Genomic DNA, 7769 nt, shown 5'->3' on the forward strand with positions numbered 1-7769 from the left:
TTAATAGGGGTGTGTAGGCTTTTATATCCATTGTAGAGACAATAAAAAAGTAATCCATTGCTTCAAAGGAAATCTGTCACCACATTTGACCTATCTAACCTATTAATATGGGCATACAGGTTATAGAATGCTGAGAAAAATCATACGTGTATGTCTCATATCAGATGCCTTGTTGTCGACATCTTTTATCACTTTATATAAATGAGCTCTTCTAGGCTATGGGGCAGATGCTGCCTGCAAGATAACTGTGTCTCCAAAGCTTATTTTAACTAAAAGGGGCGTTACCAGTTTGACAAAAGTAACTGACACAGAACAGTAGAGATTAAATTTGACTTCTTAGGGTACTTTCACACTTGCGTTTTTTTCCTTCCGTCACAATCCGCCCTTTTGGAAAACAGCGGAATCCGTTAACAGATTCCGCTGTTTCCCATAGACTTGGATGGATGACGGATTGTGACAAAAGTACCTGCGTTGCTTCCGCTGGCCGACGCTGCATTGCTTCCGCCAGGCGGAAGGAACGCAGCATGTAACGTTTTTTTGAGCAGCGGAATCCTTAGGATTTCACTGCACATGCTCTCTCTGGCTCCCTCCACCCGTAACCAGGGTACACATCGGGTAACCAAGCAAAGGGCTTTGCCTAGTTACCCGATATTTACCCTGGCTACGTGTGCAGGGATCCAGACACTTCCCCGCTTGGCTCCGCCCCCCTCCGCACTCCACTCCGCATGTACACACGCACATACACACACGTGCAAACACACGCGCACACACACGTGCACACACACCTGTCCTCAGCGCCACGGCCCCGCTCAGCTCCACCCACCCCGCACTCTGCCGCCCGCCTCCTGCCCCCCGCACACATTCTCGGCAGCCGAACGATCAGCTGATCACCCGGCAACCGGCTACTGTGAGCGATCAGCTGAGTGCCCGGCAGCCGGGTGATCAGCTGATCATTCACAATAGTCTGCCGCCGGTAACTGTAAAAAACAGAAAAAAAAATGCTGATTCCGTTGTTTTGTACGATCCGTTGCATCCGTTGTGCCACTAAATGCAACACATCCGTTCATCCGTCACACAACGCAATGAAACGGATGCCGTTCAACACAAGTGTGAAACTAGCCTTACAAACACATTTTTTGCAGCTCCCTGAGCTCTGCTTCATTGCAACAATGTTGCAACACTATCTGTGAGCTGGAGGCTGAAGCTGAGAGGCATCTGCAGAAATGTCAGTAAGGCCTAAGCCACACGGCGAGAAAATTAGAGCAAGTGGAATGCGATAAAACATCGCATTCCACTCGGGCCAATATTACTCTATTTGCCAGCACCCATGAGCGATTATATTTTCAGCCTTAATCGGACCGAGAAAACAGTCACAGCATGCTGTGGGTGGAATGCGATCCTTGTCTCTCTCACACCCATTCAAGTCTATGCGGCGAGAGAAAAATCGCACTGCACTCGCATTACACTGGTGTAATGTGAGTGCAGAGCGAGAATAGCAATAGCTGGCAATGGAGTAGAGAGGGAGATAAATCCCTCCCCTCCTCAGTGCCAGCCCTCCCCTCAGTGCCGGCCCTCCCCTCCTCAGCACTGGCCCTCCCCTGCTCAGCAACGGCCCGCCCCCCGCAGCTGTGGTCCGATCGCATGATCGGATTTCAGTCGCAACGACACTCGCATGACCCTTGGCTCCTGCTGTGCTGCCAGCGTGAGCCGAGTGTCATGCGAGGATCGCAGTAGTCCCCGTGTGGCCCCAGCCTTATAATCACATACAGATCTATAGTGAGAGCATAGAGCGGCCATCACACATCACACTGGTAATGCCCCTTTTGTTTAAAATAATCCCTGGAGGCGGAGTTATCTGCCAGGCAGCATCTGCCCCATAGTTTAAAAGAGCTCATTTACATAAAGTGATAAAAGAAGATTTATCCACAAGGCATCTGATATGAGACATACACGTATGACTTTCTCAGCATTCTATAACCTGTATGCCCATATTAAAGGGAACCTGTCACCAGTTTTATGGCCTATAAGCTGTAGCCACCACCAGTGGGCTCTTCTATACGGAATTCTAACAGGCTGTATATAAGAGCGCAGGCCGCTGTGAGAACATAAAAAACACTTTATAATACTCACCTAAAACGATCGCTGCGGTGCTGGTTGGCCCGATGGGCGGTGCTATTCTCCGGGATCAGCGCCTCCTCTCTCAGCCATCTTGCTCCCCCATCTTCTGAAGCCTGTGTGCATGACGCATCCATGTCATACACACTCGCCGGCACTGAGGTCCTGCACAGGCGCATGGCAGATCAAAGTATTGTAGTGCGCCTATGCAGGACCAGTGTGTATGATGTGGACGCGTCATGCACACAGGCTTCAGAAGACGGAGGAGCAAGATGGCCGAGAAAGCAGGCGCGAGTCCCGGAGAACAGCGCCGCCTATCGGGCCAACCAGCACTGCAGTGACCAATTTAGGTGAGTATTATAAAGTGTTTTTTTATGTTCTCACAGCGACCTGCGCTCTTATATACAGCATGTTAGAATGTAACCATTTATGAGCATGAGCTTTCCTCTCCTTCACAGGCCCAGTCATAGTTGCACTCTTTGCGACTGCGATTGTTATACCTGTGCTCATGTCATCTACTTGGGCATGCAAGTCATAAGAAACTGAATAAAGTGATACCTTGAAATTTGCAATCTGATGTCTTATACCATAGAGATCCACATTTTCTTAATATTTAATGAGCTGGTATGCTTTTGAAACAGATCTCCCTGAGAATCTCCAGAACTCATTTTAAATAAAATGGGGCATTACCACTGTGATGCTAATACCAAACAGTAGAACTGAACTTTGTCTTATTAGAAACACACTAGAAGGTGGCCCGATTCTAACGCATCAGGTATTCTTGAATTTATTGTGTAGTTAATGTATGATTTTTGTTATATATATAGATGTTGTTGTGTGTAGTTGCCAAGTGTTTGTGTAGGCGCTGTAAATGTTCTGGGTGTTGTCTGGGTGTGGGTTGTGTGAGAGCGGTGTTGTTTGTGTGTTGCGTTGTGTGTGTTGCGTTGCTTGTGGAGCGCTATGTGTCTGCAGCGTTGTGTGTGTGTGTGTTGAGCGGTTTCTGTGGGTGTGTGTGTGTTTTGGGGGGAGGTATGTTTTGTGCAGTGTGTGTGTTGGAGGAGTAGTCCTGGGGAGAGAGGAGTAGTCCTGGAGGTGAGGAGTATAATAGGAGGAGTAGTCCTGGGGGGAGAGGAGTATAATAGGAGGAGTAGTCCTGGGGAGAGAGGAGTATAATAGGAGGAGTAGTCCTGGGGGGAGAGGAGTATAATAGGAGGAGTAGTCCTGGGGAGAGAGGAGTATAATAGGAGGAGTAGTCCTGGGGAGAGAGGAGTATAATAGGAGGAGTAGTCCTGGGGAGAGAGGAATATAATAGGAGGAGTAGTCCTGGGGGGAGAGTAGTATAATAGGAGGAGTAGTCCTGGGGGGAGAGGAGGATAATAGGAGTAGTAGTCCTGGGGAGAGAGGAGTATAATAGGAGGAGTAGTCCTGGGGGAGAGGAGTATAATAGGAGGCGTAGTCCTGGGGGCAGAGGAGTATAATAGGACGAGTAGTCCTGGGAGGAGAGGAGGATAATAGGAGTAGTAGTCCTGGGGGGGGAGGTGTCTAATAGGTGGAGGGAATAGAATCCAGCAGCACGTCCGAGGTAAATAATTAAAATTCCACTTTTATTTCAGAAAAAAACAAAATCACATAGGTTAGATGAACATCCAGGGGGTAATAAAAAAAAGTCTTACGCATTTCAGGCCTTGGCGGCCCTTAGTCTTAGACATATAACAGTCAAATGAGACACAATATATACAAATGCACCTATATATATATATATTGTGTCTCATTTGACTGTTATATGTTATATATGTGGTTTTTATTTTTTTTTCTGAAATAAAAGTGGAATTTTAATTATTTACCTCGGACGTGCTGCTGGATTCTATTCCCTCTACCCTGTTGCTACTCCCGCCTCCTGAACACGGAGCCCACCTCCTTGCACCGTCTCGAGTTGAGGAACCAAGGACATTCATTCGGGTGAGCTGAAAAAATCTCTTTTTGTCTAATAGGTGGAGTAGTCCTGGGGGGAGGTGTATAGGTGCCCAATGTGTGCGGGGGGCATGGCCAAGTGGGCACAGTGTGCAGGGGGCGTGCCAAGCGGGCACAGTGTGCAGGGGTCGTGGCCGAGCGGGCACAGTATGCGGGGGGCGTGGCCGAGCCGAGCAGCCAGTGCATGCGGGGGGCGTGGCTGCGCCGAGCCAAGCAGCCAATGCGTGCGGGGTGTGTGGCCGGGCCGAGCCAAGCGGCCAATGCGTGCGGGGAGCGTTGCCAAGCGGGCACAGTTTGCGGGGGGCGTGGCCGAGCGGGCACAGTGTGCGGGGGGCGTGGCCGAGCGGCCAATGCGTGCAGAGGGCGTGGCCGAGCTGCCAATGCGTGCGGGGGGCGTGTCCGGGCCGAGCCGAGCGGCCAATGCGTGCGGGGGCGTGTCCGGGCCGAGCCGAGCGGCCAATACGTGCGGGGGCATGGCCGAGCGGAGTGGCCAATGCGACGGTTGTCACTATAAGGACGTCATTTTGGAGCAACACAGACAGACAGACAGAATAAGGCAATTATATATATAGATTAGCAGCTACAGCTCTGCTGTACTGCAACACTAACTACCTGAGAGATGGAAGCTGAAGCACTATGAGAGGACACTTACAGATGTGTTTAATGCTTTACTGTCATCAGTTATCATCATACACAGCTCTGCAATAAGATCAGGAGGTCAAACTATCAGTCATTACATGTCTAACACTGGTAACTCAAAATTACTGAGAAGTCCAATTTTGATCCGAATCTCCGATCAAACTTGCCAATGCAAGTCTATGGGTCTGTGAAAAAAATCAGACATCCCTCTAATGCCAAGTGTCAAGAAGACAGCCAGAGGAATCACACAGATATTCCACTGCTGCCACCAATTTGTCAAGAATAGCATGCTACTGCCCCCTAATGTCAGGACAATTAATGGATGAGGCAGCCACTGTTTCCACTATTAGGCCGATTGGAGCTCATTGTGACGATATAGTGTATATATAAACCAATTCCAACACATGGAATATATGTATAACTCGGTACAGTAACTGCCAATGCCGCAATAAAAGGAAGTACAGTACTAGCTGCCACCACCAAATTTTTTGCAGGCTGATTGGACACCCCTTACATGTAGCATATGGCTTTGGGATACGATTAATAGAGCAAGAGGAACAAATCTATTAAAGGTTTTTGCCACCTAATCTGAGAAGAGCATAGTTTAGGAACAAATATCCTGATTCCAGCGGTGTTTCACTTACTGGGCTGCTTAATGTATTTTTTATAAAATCACTTTTTATCAGCAGGAGACTATCAATCTAGTATACTATCTAGTAGTACTGTCTAATCAACAGTAGATTATCATTAGGACTACTTGGCCTGCTGCCAGGTAGTCCAGCATATACATGAGCGCTGTATAACTAGTAGATTTGCATCAGAGAAAACATTGATTTTATCAAAATGACAGTAAGTAATAGTAAGTAATGCTCAGTAAGTGACACATCGCTGGAAACAGGGTCTCTAACTCTACATTATGCTGTTCTCAGATGAGATAGCAAAAACCTGGGGACAGATTCGCTTTAAATTTTATATATTTAATCCGAAAGTAGAAAGTGTTTATAAAAATATTCAGAATATATTACAAAGGAGAACAGAATAAGGCTATGTTCACACTAGAAAAATGATTTTTCTTAAGAAATTTCTTAAGAAATTTCTTAAGAGTGCACCTGTGTTAAAAAACGCACCAAAAACGCACCTGCGTTTTTGCCGCGTTTTCGGTGCGTTTTAGGTCCGTTTTAGGTCCGTTTTAAGTCCGTTTTTGGTGCGTTTTTACCGCTGGTTGCTCCCTGCGTTATTGTGCCAATTATCTATGGCAAAAAACGCAGTTAGCTGCAGAAAAGAAGTGAGGCTATGTGCGCACTAGACGTTTTTGCCGCGTTTTTAGCGGCGTTTTTTACCGCGTTTTTGTGCTGAAAACGCAGTGACATTGCTTCCCCAGCAATGTCAATGGGTTTTCAGAAGTGCTGTCCTCACACAGCGTTTTTTTTTTAGCTGCGTTTTTGTGGTGACCACAAAAACGCAGCATGTCAATTATTTCTGCGTTTTCCACTGCGTTTTTCACTCATTGAATTCAATGAGATGTTAAAAACGCAATGAATAACGCATATAGCTGCGTTTCTATGACTAAAAACGCAGCTATAAACGCAAGGGGTGGGCACTACAGTGACGTGTACAGGAAGAGGATTCCTTCTGTTGGTAAACACAGAAGCATGAATCCTCCCGGTACCGTCACCGCTGCCTCCACCTCCCGTCCTGTGCATGTCAGCACCGTGCGGCGCCATGTCTGGGCGGGAGGTGGAGGCAGCGGCGAAAAACAAAGTGAACAGTAGAAAAAAAAAATGTCATATACTCACCTGTCCGCAGGGTCCCGGTGCCATGCCCGCTCCCAGCTCCTCCCGGTCCCGCTGCTCTGCCTGTGTGCAGTCTCCCCGGCCGGCAGGACCTTGCTTGCAGGACCTGGCTGTGGATCACCTGATGCAGTCACCTGACGCATCAGCTGATCGTAGTCTCGCCGGCTTTTTCGTGTCCGGCCGGCTATCAGCTGATCCTGCCGTCAGGGGACTTCATCAGCTGATCACCGGCAGCTCCGGCAGCGATCGGACAGGATCATACTCCTGTCCAATCGATCGCTCCAGGAGCTGCCGGTAATAATCACCACAGCACATAAGTGAGTATGTATTTTTTTTTTTTTTTTTTTTTTTCTACTGATGCATCAGCTGATTGTATAATCGGCTTTTATACAATCAGCTGATGTGTCATGATGTAATTCAGGCACTTGATCCTGACACATCATCTGATCGCTCTGCCTTCCAGCAAACCGATCAGATGATATTGGATCCGGATTGGACGGCGCGGGACCCTGACCCAGGATTACTGCGGAGGGGGGTTTATTTCAATAAAGATGGAGTCACTAATTGTGTTGTGTTTTATTTCTAATAAAAATATTTTTCTCTGTGTTGTGTTTTTTTTTTATCATTACTAGAAATTCATGGTGGCCATGTCTAATATTGGCGTGACACCATGAATTTCGGGCTTAGGGCTAGCTGATAATATACAGCTAGCCCTAACTCCATTATTACCTAGCTAGCCACCCGGCATCAGGGCAGCTGGAAGAGTTGGATACAGCTCCAGAAGATGGCGTTTCTATGAAAGCGCCATTTTCTGGGGTGGCTGCGGACTGCAATTCGCAGTGGGGGTGCCCAGAAAGCATGGGTACCCTGCACTGTGGATTCCAATCCCCAGCTGCCTAGTTGTACCCGGCTGGACTCAAAAATTAGGCGAAGCCCACGTCATTTTTTTTTTTTAATTATTTCATGAAATAATTAAAAAAAAAGGGCTTCTCTATATTTTTGGTTCCCAGCCGGGTACAAATAGGCAGCTGGGGGTTGGGGGCAGCCCGTATCTGCCTGCTGTACCCGGCTAGCATACAAAAATATGGCGAAGCCCATGTCATTTTTTTTTTCTTTTTGGGCAAAAAACTGCATACAGTCCTGGATGGAGGATGCTGAGCCTTGTAGTTCTGCAGCTGCTGTCTGCTCTCCTGCATACACTAGTGAATGGAGGATGCTGAGCCTTGTAGTTCTGCAGCTGCTGTCTGCTCT

This window comes from Anomaloglossus baeobatrachus, chromosome 4, assembly GCF_048569485.1.
Source record: "Anomaloglossus baeobatrachus isolate aAnoBae1 chromosome 4, aAnoBae1.hap1, whole genome shotgun sequence".
NCBI lineage: Eukaryota > Metazoa > Chordata > Amphibia > Anura > Aromobatidae > Anomaloglossus > Anomaloglossus baeobatrachus.